Consider the following 17,645-nt stretch of genomic DNA (forward strand, 5'->3'; position numbering starts at 1 on the left):
TGCAGGGGGCACTGGTTCCGTCCCTGGTCGGGGATCTAAGATCCCGCATTGTGCATTGCGCGGTCAAAAAAAAAAAAAAAAAAAAGTGGGCTCCAGCTTGGGTACCCACAGTCTCACGGGGAACCTCCGGAAGATGATGGGGAGCCTGCCCCAAGGGTGTGTGCTTGTCCATCATCTTCTTTGGTCGCTGGTTGAGGACATTCTCTGCAGCTTCAGCCCCGGGCCCCCCTGGCACTTGTGGAGCCCCCGGGCACACCCCCTTGACCTAGTTTGTCCCTAGGGGAGACCCACAGAGACGGAGCCCAGATGTGTGGTCTCTGGGGTCTTCTCTGAAACACACACAGGGGGAGAGCAGCAGCCTCCAACTCTGAGTAAAAGAGGAAAACTCTCAGCCACGATCTCACCACCCAGCTCCCTGTGCATGTGTGGGGTCTCCGAGGCCATGCCCCGAGCACAGACTTCGGTTGTGAGCACAGTTTTTGTACACTCCTGTGTCCCACTTTATCTCCTGACATTTAGCACAGATTCAACACTGCCTTCAGACTCTGACTAGCGTGTGTGTCACTGGGCTGTGTCCACAGAGTGATGGACTGTCCCCTCTCCTGGTGCCAAAGGTTGGCTGCTTCCAATAAATAAGTTTTTGGTTAATATCTTTGTGCCTGCCTGTATTTCCTCTATTTTGTATTTATCGTCCTTAATCCAGGATTCTAGAGATGAGATGGGAGTGTTGACGAGTACCACGTTTACAGCCCTAAGTACACACAGTGCATCAGCTCTCCCCTTGGGCTAATCTAATCTAGGATGTATTGAGTAATTATCAGACTCTTGCTTATTGGTGTCGGGTGAAGGGTTCAGATGGTGGACACACATGGATTCCCCAAGGGTTGCGACTCTTTTCACTGACACCAGCAATAACCAAAAGTGCCAAGTCACTAGCCTCACCTTCACTGTGTGTTCGATCTGCTGTCAGACTTTACAAATTTAATAACTGTAAAAAGATGCCTCGTTTCCAATTCTCCTTTATTACTAGTGGGATTGAACCTGCCCCAGCAGTCCCAGAGAGGGAACTGGAGCTGAACGCTGTTGCTAAGCTCAGGAGGCAGCGAGGAGGGGCCAGCTGCCGGCACAGGAGCCTCCTGTGGTCAGGGATGCCTGGCCGACGCAGCACGCCTCACTGGCTTGCCTCTCTGCACCCCAGGAGCATGCTGAGGGTTTGCAGTCTGGGCTGAGAGGTCAGGGTAAGATGGGATGCTCCACCAGTCACTGGTCTAGGCCATGGCACCTGGCTAACTGTGTGTGCAACGCTCTGACCAGCAGTGATGTGAAGAGTTTATGGTCATTTCCAGCTCACAGGGGTAACCAGCCTACAGGTTGAGATTTGGAGCCTGGTCACTTAGTGGACCCTTCATCTTCTTTGCCATCAGACCCCAATTCTATTTGGTGAAGGACTGTGTCCACAGTCCAGGCGAGAGATGCTGCTCCCTGCTCTCCCAGCCTCCTTTGCAGCCAGCAGTGGTCCCGTGATCCTGTTCTGGCCAATGTGAAGGCTTCTTTTTAAAAAAAATAGATTTAATTTTTGAGCAGTCTTATGTTTACAGAAAAATTGAGCAAACACAACATTGTAACAACTATATTTCGATTTTTAAAAATTTGGGGGGACTTCCCTGGTGGCACAGTGGTTAAGAATCCACTTGCCAATGCAGGGGACATGGGTTCAAGCCCTGGTCTGGGAAGATCCCACATGCCGCGGAACAACTAAGCCCGTGCACCACAACTACTGAGCCAGCACTCTAGAGCCCGCGAGCCACAACTACTGAGCACACGTGCCACAACTACTGAAGCCCACGCGCCTAGAGCCCATGCTCCGCAACAAGAGAAGCTACCACAATGAGAAGCCCGAGCACCACAACAAAGAGTAGCCCCACTCAATGCAACTCGAGAAAGCCTGTTCGCAGCAACGAAGACCCAACACAGCCAAAAATCAATCAATCAATCAATCAATAAATAAGTAAATAAATAAATGTCCTTCTAAAAAAATTTTTTTTTCTTAACTGGACAGAAGGTACATAGTTCCCTCATGCCCTTTCATCCCCTCAACAGTTTCATCTATTACGACTCTCTTGCATTAGTGTGTGGCACATTTGTTGCAATCAATGAGCCAATACTGACATGTTATTATTCACGGAAGTCCATAGTTCACCTTAGAGTTCACTCTTGGTGTGAACATTCTACGGGATTTGACAAGTGTATAACGACAAGTATCCACAATTATAGTATTATACAGAATAGTGTCTCAGCCTAAAACTCCCCTGTGCTCCACCTATTCATCCTTTGCTCTCCCTAAACCCGAACCACTGCAAACCGCTGCTCTTTGTGCATACATTTTTCTGTGTTCATAAAATACACATACCATGAAATTTACCTTCTTAACCATTTTTAAGGGTACAGTTCAGTGGTCTTAAAGATATTCACACTGTTGTGCTACCATCACCACCATCCATCCTCCTAACTCATTTCATCCTGTAAAACTGAACTTCGGTACCATTAAATGTTGACTTCCCATCTTCCCCTCCTCCAGGCTCTGGCAACTACCATTCTTCTTTCTGTCTCTATGAATCTGACTACTCTAAGTACCACATATAAGTAGAATCATACAGTATTTGTCTTTTTGTTACTGGCTTATTTCATGTAACATAATGTCTTCAAGATTCATCCATCTTGCAAAATTTCCTTCTTTCTTAAGACTGAATAATATTCCATCGTATGTATACACCATATTTTGCTTATCCATCCATCAATGGACACTTGCTTCCATTTTGGGGCTATTGTGAATAATGCTGTTATGAACACGGGTGTACGATATCCCTTCCAGACTCTGTTTCAGTTCTTTGGAGAATATACCTAGGTATGGAATTATGGGACCGTATGGCAGTTCTATTTTTAATTTTTTGAGGAACCCCATACTATTTTCCACAGCAGCTATACCATTTTATGGTACAACCAACAGTGCACAAGTGTTCCAATTTCTCCATTTCCTTGCCAACACTTGTGCTTTTCTAGTTTATTGATAGTAGCCATCCTAATGGGTGTGAGGTGGTATCCCATTGTAGTTTTGATTTTCATTTCCCTAATGATTAGTGACGTCGACCATCTTTTCATGGGCTTATTAGTCATTCATATATCTTCTTTGGAGAGATGTCTATTCAAGTCCTTTGCCAATTTTTTAATTAGGTTTTTTTCTTGTTTGTTTTGTTTTTTGATGTTGAGTTTTAGGAGTTCTCTCTATAATCTGGATATTAATCCTTTGTCAGATATATGGTTTGTAAATATTTTCTCCCATTCTGTGGGTTGTCTTTTTACTATGTTGACAGTGACTTCTGATGCAAAAAGTTAATTTTCATTTACTCAAATTTCTCTATTTTTCCTTTTGCTAAATATGCTTTTGGTGTCATATCCAAGGAATCATTGCCAAATCCAATGTCATAAAACTTTGTCCTATGTTTTATTCTAAGAGTTTTATACTTTCAGCTCTAAAATTTAGGTCTTTGATCCATTGTGAGTTAACTCTTGTATATGGTGTTAATAAGGGTCCAACTTTTTTCTTTTGTAAGTGGATATTCAATTTTCCCAGCATCTGTTGAAAAGACTGTCCTTTCCCCATTAAATGGTCTTCGTACCCTTATCAAAAATCATTTGATGGCTTCCCTGGTGGCGCAGTGGTTGAGAGTCCGCCTGCCGATGCCGGGAAGATCCCACATGCTGCAGAGCAGCTGGGGCCGTGAGCCATGGCCGCTGAGCCTGCACGTCCGGAGCCTGTGCTCCACGACGGGAGAGGCCACAACAGTGAGAGGCCCGCGTACCGCAAAAAAAAAAAAAAAAATCATTTGACCAGAGACTTCCCTGGTGGTCCACTGGGTAAGACTCTGTACTCCCAATGCATGGGGCCCAGGTTCAATCCCTGGTCAGAGAACTAGATGCCACATGCATGCTGCAACTAAGAGTTCACGTGCCACAACTAAAGATCCCACATGCTGCAACAAAGTTCCCACGTGCCACAACTAAGACCCAGTGCAGCCAAAAGAAATAAATATTTTTTTAAAAATCATTTGACCATACATGAATGGGTTTATTTCTGAGTTTTCTATTGTATTCCATTAGTTGACATCTCTGGCTTTATACCAATACTACATTGTTTTGATTACATAGCTTTGTGATAATTTTTGAAATCAGGAAATGTGAGTGTTCTTTGTTATTTGTCAAAATTGTTTTGGCTACTGAGATTCCAATATAAATTTTAGGGTGTATTTTTCTGTTTCTGCAAAAGCTGTCACTGGGCTTTTGATAAGAATTGCATTGAATCTGTAGATCGCTCTGGATAGTATTGACATCTTAACAATATTAAGTCTTCTAACCCATGAACACTGGATGTTTTTCAATTTATTTACATCTTCTTCAATTTCTTTCAGTGATGTTTTGTGGTTTTCAGTGTATAAGTCTTTCACCTCCTCGGTGAAGTTAATTCCTTAGTATTTCATTCTTTTTGATGCTATTGTAAATGGAATTGTTTTCATAATCTCCCTTTCAGGTTGTTTATTGTTCATGTATGGAAATTGCATGTATAGAATTGTGTCAGGTATAGAGACTGTGGGTTGACTTTGTATCCTGCAACTTTGCTGAATTCATTTATTAAGTTCTAACAAGTATTTTTGTGGAATCTTTATGGTTTTCTACATATAAGATCATCTCATCTGCAAACAGTGATCATTTTACTTTTTTAATTTATTTTTTATTTTTGGCTGCGTTGGGTCTTTGTTGCTGTGCGCAGGCTTTCTCTGGTTGTGGCGAGTGGGGGCTACTCTTTGTTGCAGTGCACGAGCTTCTCATTGCAGTGGCTTCTCTTGTTGCAGAGCATGGGCGCTAGGCACGCAGGCTTCAGTAGTTGTGGCACACGGGCTCAGTAGTTGTGGCTCACAGGCTCTAGAGCACAGGCTCAGTAGTTGTGGCGCACGGGCTTAGCTGCTCCATGGCATGTAGGATGTTTCCGGACCAGAGCTCGAACCCGTGTCCCCTGCATTGGCAGGCAGATTCTTAACCACTGTGCCACCAGGGAAGCCCCCATTTTACTTCTTCCTTCCCAGTTTGGATGCCTTTCATTTCTTTTTCTTGCTTAATTTCTCTGAGTAGAACTGCCAGCACTATGTTGAATAGAAGTGGTGAAAGTGGGTATCCTTGCCATGTGTCTGATCTTAGAGGAAAAGCTTTCAGTCTTTCACCATTGAGTACAATGTTGGCTGTTGGTTTTTCACATAAGACCTTTATTGTAATGAAGTATTCCTTCTATTCCTGATTTACTGAGTGTTTTTTTTTTATCATGAAAGCTTGTTGGATTTTGTGAAATGCTTTTTCTGAATCAACTGAGATGATAGAGTGGGGTTTTTTTCCTTTAGTTTGTTGATGTGGCATATTAAATGGATTGATTTTAGTATGCTGCACCATCCTTGCATTTGACAAATAAACCTCACTTGGTCATACTGTATAACACTTCTAATGTATTGCTGAATTCTGTTTGCTAGTATTTTGTTGAAGATTTTTGCATCAATGTACCTGAGGGATATTGTTCTGTAGTTTTATCTTGTGTCTTTGTTTGGCTTTGGTGTCAGGGCAATGCTGGTCTCAGAGAATGAGTTAGGAAGTGTTCTCTCCTTTACAGTTTTTTGGAAAAGTTTGAGGAGTATTAGTCTTAATTCTTAAAATGTCTGGTAGAATTTACCAGTGAAGCTGTCAGGTCCAGGACTTTTCTTTGTTGGGAGATTTTTGGTTCTGCTTCAATCTCCTTACTAGTTTTAGGCCTATTCAGATTACCTGTTTCTTTATGATTTAGTCTTTGTAAATTTTGTGTTTCTGGGAATTTGTCCATTTCATCTTGGTTATCCAATTTGTTGGCATACCACTGTTCGTAGTACTCTCTTATAATACTTTATTTCTGTAGAATTGGTAGCAATGTTCCCACTTTCATTTTTTTATTTTAGTAATTGGAGTCTTCTCTCATCTTTTTTACAAATAAATTTGTTTGTTTTTATTTTGGCTGTGTTGGGTCTTTGTTGCTGTGCATGGGCTTTCTCTAGTTGCAGCGAGCAAGGGCTACTCTTCGTTGCAGTGCGGGGGCTTCTCATTGCGGTGGCTTCTCTTGTTGTGGAGCACGGGCTCTAGGCACGCGGGCTCTAGAGCACAGGCTCAGTAGTTGTGGCTCACGGGCTTAGTTGCTGTGTGGCATGTGGGATCTCCCCGGGCCAGGGCTCAAACCTGTGTCCCCTGCATTGGCAGGCAGATTCTTAACCACTGCGCCACCAGGGAAGTCCCTCTCTTCTTTTTCTTAATCCACCTAACTAAAGGTTTGTCAATTTTGTTGATGTTTTTAAAGAACCAACTTCTGGTTTCATTAATTTTCTATATTGTTTTTCTATTCTTCATTTCATTTATCTCTGCTCTAATCTTTGGATTTAGTTTATTCCTCTTTTTCTAATTCCTTATGTTATAAAATCAGGCTGTTAATTTGAGATTTTTCTTGTTTTTTAATGTTAGTGTTTATAGCTACAAGTATCTCCTTAGCACCGCTTTCACTGTATCACATAAGTTTTGGTATATTGTGTTTTCATTTCACTCATTCCCTAATTATTTTCCACTTTCTCTTGTGATTTGTTTTTTGAATGACTGGTTGTTCAAGAGTTTAAGAATTGATGTATAGTTTCCACAGTTTGCAAAATTTCCATTTTCCTTCTGTTATTGATTCCCAACTTCATCCAGTTGTGATCAGAGAATATACATCATATGATATCTATCTTTTCAAATGTTGAGACTTAATTTGTGGCCTAATTCCATTTATATTTGAAAAGAATGTGTATTCTGTTGTTGTTGGGTAGAGTGTTCTGTATTTGTCTGTTATGTCTAATTAGTTTAACGTGTTGTTCAAGTCCTCTATTTCCTTACTATTGAGAGTGAGATATCGAGCTCTCCTACTATTATTGTAGAGTTTCTATTTCTCACTTCAATTCTGTCAAATATTGCTTCATAGATTTTGATGGTCTGCCATTAGTTGCATAAATGTTTATACACACTGATTTTTCTTGTATTGTATATTTTCTTGTATATTATTAATACACAATGTCCTTCTTTGTCTCTTGTAAACTTTTTGATTTAAAGCCTATTTTGTCTGATATTAGTATAGCCATCTCTCTTCACTTTTGATATTTACATAGAATATCTTTTCCCATCTTTTCACTTTCAACCTGTGGGTGTCTTTGGATCTCAAGTGAGTCTCTTGTAGACAGCATATAGTTGGATAGTGTTTTTTATCCATTCTACCAATCTGTGTCTTTTGATTGGGAAGTTTAATCTATTTACATTTCAAGTAATTACTGATAACGGGGCTTTTCTGTCATTATGCTAGTTGTTTTCTATATGCTTTATAGATTTTTTATATCTCATTTCCTGCATTACTATCTTCTTTTTTGTTTAGTTGATAGTGAAATATTTAAATTCCTCTCTCATTTCCTTTTGTGTCTACTCTATAGCTATTTTCTTTGCGGCTGCCATAGGGATTACATTTAACATCCTAAAGTTATAACACTCTAGTTTCTATTTAGACCAATAAAACTCTGCTCCTTTACAGCTCTGTCTCCACCTCTTTCAGCTGTTGTCACAGAATTACATCTTTATATATTCTGCATCCAAAAACATAAACTAATAATTATTTCAAATGCATTTGGCTCTTAAATTACATAGAAAGTAAGATTTGGGGTTACAAACCAAGGTACAGTAATACTAGTTTTCACAGGTTTTTTAAATTAGTTTCTTAAATCATGTAGGAAACAAAAATTGCAGTTATAAGTCATTGTTACAATTATAAAAGCTGTGAGACAGCTTTTATAATTGCCCACGTACCTTTACTGAGATCTTTATATCTCCATATGGCTTTGAGTTATTGTTTAGTGTCCTTGTAGGACTCCTTTGAGCATTTCTTGCAGGGAAGATCTAATGGTCACAAACTCCGTCCGTTTATGTTTATCTGGGAATGTCTTAATTTCTCCCTCACTTTTGAAGGACAGTTTTGCCAGATATAGGATTCTTGTTAAGAGCTTTTTTCCTTTTCACATTTTGAATATATCAGCCCAACATCTTATGGACTCCAAGGTTTCTGATGAGAAACTTGCTGATAATCTTTTTGAGGATCCCGTGTATGTAACAATTTGCTTCTCCCTTGCTGCTTTCAAGATTATCTCTTTGGCTTTTGTAAATTTGATTATAATATGTCTTGGTATGGATCTGAGTTCACATTACTTGGAGTTCATTGTTTCCTGAATGTTTATGTTCATTTATTTCATCAAATTTAGAAAGTTTTCCACCATTATTTCTCCAAATATTCTCTCTGCCGCTTTCTCTCTTTATTCTCCTGAGACTCCTTGATGCATATGTTGGTATGCTGGATAGTGTCCTACAAGTCCTTTAGGTTCCATTTGCTTTTCTTCAAATTTTTTTCTTTCTCTTTCTCAGACTTGATAATTTACATTATCCTATCTTCAATTCACTCATTTTTTAAAATAAATTTATTTATTTTTTTAGTTTCTTTTTGGCTGCGTTGGGTCTTCGTTGCTGCGCAGGGGCTTTCTCTAGTTGTGGTGCGCGGGGCCTACTCTTTGTTGTGGTGCGTGGGCTTTTCATTGCAGTGGCTTCTCTTGTAGCAGAGCACAAGCTCTAGGCACATGGGCTTCAGTAGTTGTGGCACGTGGGCTCAGTAGTTGTAGCTCGCAGGCTCTAGAGCAGAGGTTCGTTAGTTGTGGTGCATGGGCTTAGTTGCTCCGCAGCATGTGGGATCTTCCCGAACCAGGGCTCAAACCCATATCCCCTGCAGTGGCAGGCGGATTCTTAACCACTGTACCACCAGGCAAGTCCCTTCCCTTTAGTTCTTTCAACATCTTTAGGACAGTTGTTTTAAAGCCTTTGTCTAGTATTTCTGCCAGTAGATATTTTTCAAAGACTGTTTCTGTCGATTTTTTTTCCCTTTGAATGGGTCATACTTTTCTGTTTCTTTGTATGCCTTGTGATTTTTGTTGTTGTTGAACACTGGACATGTGAATTTAATAATAGGGAACTCTGAAAATCAGAGTCCTCTCCTTCCCCAGGGTTTGTGGGGGTTTGTTATTGTTTATTGTATATTGTTTTCTTTTTTTTAATTTTTACTGGAGTATAATTTATGATGTTGTGTTAGTTTCAGGTTGTTTATTGTGTATTGTTTTCTGATTGTTATAGGCTGTCTCTGTGCCCAGGATCAACCTAAGGTATAAACTTAAGGTCTTCTCAAGTCCTTTTTTAGACTTTTCCTGGGCATGCAGGGTCACTTTCTAATTTTCTCTGTATATGCAGTTGTTTTTGAATGTCCTAGATTTTAATGTCTGGCCCCTGAGAGAGCAAAAAGTGAAAAATGAAGGTGGGAATAAAAGGGCACCACTGGTCCTTTAAACCTTCTGGAGGTCACTTCACCTGGAGAGGGAGGGGCTTGCAACAACATGGGAGGTGACTATTTGTCTGCACCTCTGTGACCTGAACCAGCAATCAGCCATTAGAGCACAGATCCCCAGTATGTGGAGGACAGGGTCCTTTTGGTCCACCCTGGCTCCGACTAGCTGTTGCGCACAGCTGCCTGCCTACAGGCTGGAAGTTGGGGATGGGTAGGTGCTACTGTACAAAGGGCTGAAATTGAGCAAAATTAACCCCAGTTTACCCTCCAAGTCTTCCCCTAGAAGTTGCAAGCCTTCAACAGACTCCAGATTTCCAAAATAGTTGCATCAGACAAGTTCTGCCAGTGCAATTGTTGTCTAGGTGGGGAGACAGATTCCTGGCACATCCTACTCCATCAGCTTCTCATGATCTTCTTTCTCCAACATAAAGGCTTCTGTTTCCCTCATTAAATGGGATGTATGCAGCGGGCATGGTATTCTAGCATTTCTCCCTTTTCACTGCCCTAGACATAGATGGAATGTCTGGAGGTGTAGCAACGACCTTGTGGCCCTGAGGCATCAAACATGAGGAGAAAGGCAAGATGCACAAGATCAGAGAGGGACTGATATCAGCAAAATGGTGAACTAGGAAGCTCCAAGCTCTTGTTTCCCCACAAAAACACTGAAAAAACAAGCAGAGGATTTCCCTTGTGGCGCAGTGGTTAAGAATCTGCCTGCCAATGCAGGGGACATGGGTTCGATCCCTGGTCCAGGAAGATGCTACATGCCACGGAGCAACTAAGCCCATGCACCACAACTACTGAGCCTGCGAGCCACAACTACTGAAGTTCATGCACCTAGAGCCTGTGCTCTGCAACAAGAGATGCCACCACAAAGAGAAGCCCATATACTGCAACAAAGAGTAGACCCTGCTCGCTGCAACTAGAGAAAGCCCATGTGCAGCAACAAAATCCCAACACAGGCAAAAATAAATAAATAAATAAATTTATTTATTTATCTATTTATTTATAAAAACAAGCAGAACTGTTAGAACCAACTTTTTAGAAGCTCTGGAAAAAATTCAAAGGTCTACAGCAACCAAGCAAGTGCTCAACCAAGAAAAAGCCATCTTCAAGACAGTAGGGGAATATGACAAACCCACAGCCAACATTGTTCTCAATGGTGAAAAACTGAAACCATTTCCTCTAAGATCAGGAACAAGACAAGGTTGTCCACTATCACCACTATTATTCAACATAGTTTTGGAAGTTTTAACCACAGCAATCAGAGAAGAAAAAGAAATAACAGGAATCCACATCAGAAAAGAAGAAGTAAAGCTGTCACTCTTTGCAGATGACATGATACTATACATAGAGAATCCTAAAGATGCTACCAGAAAACTACTAGAGCTAATCAATGAATTTGGTAAAGTAGCAGGATACAAAATTAATGTACAGAAATCTCTTGCATTCCTATACACTAATGATGAATAATCTGAAAGAGAAATTAAGGAAACACTCCCATTTACCACTGCAACAAAAAGAGTAAAATACCTGCGACTAAACCTACCTAAAGAGACAAAAGACCTGTATGCAGAAAACTATAAGACACTGATGAAAGAAATTAAAGATGATACAAACAGATGGAGAGATATACCATGTTCTTGGATTGGAAAAATCAACATTGTGAAAATGACTATACTACCCAAGGAATCTACAGATTCAGTGCAATCTCTATCAAACTACCAATGACATTTTTCACAGAACTAGAACAAAAAATTTCACAATTTGTATGGAAACACAAAAGACCCTGAATAGCCAAAGCGATCTTGAGAAAGAAAAATGGAGCTGGAGGAATCAGGCTCCCGGACTTCAGACTACACTACAAAGCTACAGTAATCAAGAGAGTATGGTACTGGCACAAAAACAGAAATATAGGTCAATGGGACGGGTTAGAAAGCCCAGAGATAAACCCACACACATATGATCACCTTATTTTTGATAAAGGAGGCAAGAATATACAGTGGAGAAAAGACAGCCTCTTCAATAAGTGGTGCTGGGAAAACTGGACAACTACATGTAAAAGAATGAAATTAGAACACTCCCTAACACCATACACAGAAATAAACTCAAAATGGATTAAAGACCTAAATGTAAGGCCAGACACTATAAAACTCTTAGAGGAAAACATAGGCAGAACACTCTATGACATAAATCACAGCAAGATCCTTCTTGACCCACCTCCTAGAGAAATGGAAATAAAAACAAAAATAAACAAATGGGACCTAATGAAACTTAATAGCTTTTGCAGAGCAAAGGAAAACATAAACAGATGAAAAGACAACCCTCAGAATGGGAGAAAATATTTGCAAATGAAGCAACTGACAAAGGATTAATCTCCAAAATATACAAGCAGCTCGATACCAAAAAACAAACAACCCAAGCCAAAAATGGGCAGAAGACCTAAATAGACATTTCTCCAAAGAACATATACAGATTGCCAACAAACACATGAAAGGATGCTCAACGTCACTAATCATTAGAGAAATGCAAATCAAAATTACAATGAGGTATCACCTCACACCAGTCAGAATGGCCACTGTCAAAAAATCTACAAACAATAAATGCTGGAGAGGGTGTGGAGAAAAGGGAACAACACTCTTGCACTGTTGGTGGAAATGTAAATTGATACAGCCACTATGGAGAACAGTATGGAGGTTCATTAAAAAAGTAAAAATAGAACTACCAGATGACCCAGCAGTCCCATTACTGGGCATATACACTGAGAAAACCATAATTCAAAAAAAGAGTCATGTACCACAATGTTCATTGCAGCTCTATTTACAATAGACAGGACATGAGAGCAACCTAAGTGTCTATCAACAGATGAATGGATAAAGAAGATGTGGCACATATATACAATGGAATATTACTCAGCCATAAAAAGAAATGAAATTGAGTTATTTGTAGTGAGGTGGATGGACCTAGAGTCTGTCATACAGAGTGAAGTAAGTCAGAAAGAGAAAAACAAATACCATACGCTAACACATATATATGGACTCTAAAAGAAAAAATGGTTCTGAAGAACCTAGGGGTAGGACAGGAATAAAGACGCAGACGTAGAGAATGGACTTAAGGACATGGGGAGGGGAAGGGTAAGCTGGGACAAAGTGAGAGAGGGGCATGGACATATATACAGTACAAAATGTAAAATAGCTAGCTAGTGGGAAGCAGCTGTATAGCACAGGGAGATCAGCTCAGTGCTTTGTGACCAGCTAGAGAGGTGGGATAGGGAGGGTGGGAGGGAGATGCAAGAGGGAGGAGATATGGGGATATATGTATATGTATAGCTGATTCACTTTGTTATAAAGCAGAAACTAACACACCATTGTAAAGCAATTATACTCCAATAAAGGTGTTAAAAAAAAAAAAAAAGACAGTAGGGGACTTCCCTGACGGTCCAGTGGTTAAGACACCATGCTTCCATTGCAGGGGGTGCAGGTTTGATCCCTGGTCGGGGAACTAAGATCCCACATGCCACGTGGTGCAGCCAAAACAAAAAACAAAAAAAAGACAGTAGGAAAGTTTTCCAGTGTTTCTACTCAACCATGCCCCACCCCTTCTCTGGCACAGCGGAGGTCTTCGTCTTGAAGTGATGGTAACACAGTTTCTAATCCCCTCCCTCAAACCAGTGGAAGCTGAGGCACCCTTATTTGCAAATTACTGTGTATATACATTCTAACCTGTCTTGGGGAGACCTAAAGAACTGCGACACAAAGAAATGTGAGGCACTTGCTTCTCTTTCACATCAAGTGGAAGTCATGTGGACAAAGCAACAGCCACTGCTCCTAAAAGACATCTGAGGCAAGGGATTATGAGTGGAGACATACAACAGATCATATACAGCCCAGAGGAGAAGCTTGGAAAGTTAGTACATTCAAAAGCAGCTGTGTATAAGGGGTATTTAGAAAGCCACATGCATGCACAGCACAAGACACATACCCAGAAAAGACCTGCAGAGACCTGACGCTTTCACCCTGGGCTTATGCCTAGGCTCAGAGCAAGCCTGCATAAATATTAAAGGATAATCCCAGCACACAGCCAATCTGAAAAAAAGGGAGAGGTGGAGTTTTGTTTGTTTGTTTTTCTGTTTCTCTGTGTGTGTGTTTTGTTTGTTTGTTTAGCTCCTGGCATTCAAGAAAATCTCTACCAAAACATTAGCTGATCATGAGCTAAGGGAGCAGAGATTTCAGTGAGCACACACAAGGAATAGTCTTTGCAAAAATAGTTTGGAAAAGTATAAACATAAGCAGACCACTACAACCTTCAAGAGTAAAAACATAAACCAAAAGAGCAAATGCTAGGGAATAGGGAGAATCTGATTTCCAAAGTTAGCACTTTTAAATAATCAAATACCCAGTTTTCAACAAAACAATGATAATGCATACAAAGAAACAAGAAAATATGCCCATTCAAAGAAACAAACAAACAAAAAAATTGACAGGGAATTCCCTGGCAGTCCAGTGATTAGGATTCTGAGCTTCCACTGCAGGGAGCATGGGTTCAATCCCTGATCGAGGAACTCAGATCCCACAAGTCACACGGTGTGGCCAAAAAAAAAAAAAAAAAATTGACAAAGACCATTCCTGAGGAAACCCATAAGAAAAGATCTTAAAACAACTGTCTAGGGAGTTCCCTGGTGGTCTAGTGGTTAGGATTTGGTGCTTTTACTGCTGTGGCCCAGGTTCAATCCCTGGTCGGGGAACTGATATCCCACAAGCTGTGCAGTGTAGCCAAAAAAATAAACCAAAACAAAACCAACAACTGTCTAAAATATACTCAAGAAGGCAAAGGGGAAAAGGTACAAAGAACCAAAGGAAATCAGAAAAAAAAAGTATGAACAAAATTAACAAAGAGATACAAAATCTAAAAAGAAATCAAAAAGAAATTCTGGAGCTGAAAAGTACAATAACTGAAATGAAAAATCCACTAGAGGGGTTTAACAGCAGATGTGAGGAAATAATCTGTGAACTTGAAGATAGAGCAATTGAAATAATCAAGTTTGAGGAGAAGAAATAGAAAAGTAGAACTTCCCTGGTGGCGCAGTGGTTAAGAATCCACCTGCCAATACAGGGGACACGGGTTTGAGCCCTGGTCCCGGAAGATCTCACATGCCACGGAGCAACTAAGCCCATGCACCACAACTACTGAGCCTGTGCTCTAGAGCCCGTGAGCCACAACTACTTTGAGAATAACTTTAGATACAAAGTGAGAAAAAAAAAGTAAAAGCATGCAAAAAGACGTTGCATGCAAAAAGACGTTTCATGCAAATAGTAACAAAAAGAGAGCAGGAGTGGCTATCTTAATATCAAACAAAATAGACTTTAAGTTGAAAACTGTTACAAGAGACAAAGAAAGACATCATATATTAACTAAAGGGTCAATTCATCCAGAAGCTATAATAATTATAAACGTGCATACAGAAAACAACAGAATCCCAAACTGTAAAGAACTGAAGGGAGAAATAGACAGTTCTATAATAATAGTTAGAGACTTCAATACCTCACTTTCAATATGGATAGAACACCCAAACAGAAGATCAGTAAGGAAATAGAGAACTCAACACTATAAACCAATTAGAACTAAGAGACATATATAGACAACTCTACCTAACAATAGTAAAACACACATTTTTCTCTTGTGCACATGGAATATTCCCCAGGACAGACCACATATTAGGCCACAAAACAAGTCTTAATCATTCAAAATTACTGAAATCATCAAAGTATCTTTTCCAATCACAATGGAATGAAACTAGAAATCAAGAGCACAGGAAAACTGAAAAATTCACAAATTTGTGAAGATTAACACACTCTTAAAGAAGTAATGGGTCAAAGAAGAAATCACAAGGAAAATTATAAAATACCTTGACACAAACAAAAATAAGAACACAATTTACCAAAATTTATGAGATGTAGGGAAACCAGTGCTGAGCAGAAAATTTATTGCTATAAATGTATACATTAAAAAAGAAGAATACCATTTGCAGCGACATGGATGGACCTGAGGATGGTCATGCTGAGCGAAGTAAGTCAGACAGAGAAAGACAAGTATCATATGATATCGCTTATATGTAGAATCTTAAAAAATAGTACAAATGAACCTATTTACAGGACGGAGATATAGTCGTGGATATAGAGGGCAGACTTGTGGTTGCTAAGGGGGAAAGGGCGGGGGATAAATTGGGAGACTGGGACTGACATATACACACTACTACATATAAAATAGATAACTAATAAGGACCTACTTATAGTACAGGGAACTCTGCTTAGTACTCTGTAATGAGCTATATGGGAACAGACTCTAAAAAAGAGTGGATATATGTATATGTATAACTGGTTCACTTTGCTATACAGTAGAAACTGGCACAGTATTGTAAATCAACTATACTCCAACAAAAATTAATTTTTTTAAAAAAAGAAGAAAGATCTCCAATCAACGGCTTACCTGGACACCTTAAGAAACTAGAAAAGGCAGAACAAACTAAACCCAAACCTCGCAGAAGGAAGGAAATAATAGAAATGAGAGCAGAGACAAACAAAATAGAGAATAGAAAACAATAGAGAAAAATCAATGAAACCAAGAGTAGTTCAACTTTAGCTAGACTAAGAAAAAAAGACCAATATCCCTTACAAATATAGATGCAAAAGTCCTGAACAAAATATCAATACTAGTAAACCAAATCAACATTATATTAAGAATACTGTACATCATGACCAAGTGGGATTTATCCAATGAATTCAGGGGTAGTTCAACATAAGAAAGTCAATCAATGTAATACATCATATTAATAGAATGAAGGGGGAACGCCACATGATTATCTCAACTAAAGCATAAAAGGTATTTGACAAAATCCAACACCCTTTCATCACCAAAAAACCACTCAGAAAACTAGGAATAAAAGAGAACTTCCTCGGACTTCCTTGGTGGCGCAGTGGTTAAGAATCCGCCTGCCAATGCAGGGGACACAGTCTCAAGCCCTGGTCTGGGAAGATTCCACATGCCGTGGAGCAACTAAGCCCATGTGTGCCACAACTACTGAGCCTGCGCTCTAGAGCCCGCGACCCACAATTACTGAGCCCGCATGCCACAACTACTTAAGCCCGCGCACCTAGAGCCTGTGCTCCACAACAAGAGAAGCCACCGCAGTGAGAAGCCCGCGCACCAAAACAAAGAGTAACCCCCGTTCACCGCAACTAGAGAAAGCCCGTGTGCAGCAACAAAGATCCAATGCAGCCAAAAATAAATAAATACATTTACTTAAAAAAAAAGAGAGAGAGAGGGCTTCCCTGGTGGCGCAGTGGTTGAGAGTCCGCCTGCCGATGCAGGGGACACGGGTTCGTGCCCCGGTCCGGGAAGATCCCACATGCCGCGGTGCGGCTGGGCCCGTGAGCCATGGCCGCTGAGCCTGCGCGTCCAGAGCCTGTGCTCCGCAATGGGAGAGGCCACAGCAGTGAGAGGTCCGTGTACCCCAAAAAACAAACAAACATATACCTGATAAGGTATTAATATGCAGAATCTTTTTTTGTTTGTTTTGTTTTGTTTTGTTTTGTTGTGGTACGCGGGCCTCTCACTGCTGTGGCCTCTCCTGTTGCGGAGCACAGGCTCTGGACGCGCAGGCTCAGCGGCCATGGCTCACGGGCCCAGCCGCACCGCGGCATGTGGGATCTTCCCGGACCGGGGCACGAACCCGTGTCCCCTGCATCGGCAGGCAGACTCTCAACCACTGCGCCACCAGGGAAGCCCCCAGAATCTATTTTTTTAATTCCACAAATTCAATAAAAATAACCCACCCAGGGAATTCCCTGGTGGTCCAGTGGTTAGGGCTCTGCGCTTCCACTGCAGGGGACACGGGTTCAATCCCTGGTGGGGTAACTAAGATCCCGCATGCCATGCAGTGAGGCCCAAAACAAACAAAGCACCCAATTCAAAAACAGGAAAAAACTTGAACAGACCTTTTTGCCAAAGAAGATAGACAAATGACCAATAAGTAAGCACATGAAAAGATGCTCAACGTCATTAGTCTTTAGGAAATGCAAATCAAACCACAATGAGATACCAGTTCACACCCATTAGGTTGGCCTTTATTAAA

The sequence above is a fragment of the Hyperoodon ampullatus genome, assembly GCF_949752795.1.
Source record: "Hyperoodon ampullatus genome assembly, chromosome: 9".
NCBI lineage: Eukaryota > Metazoa > Chordata > Mammalia > Artiodactyla > Ziphiidae > Hyperoodon > Hyperoodon ampullatus.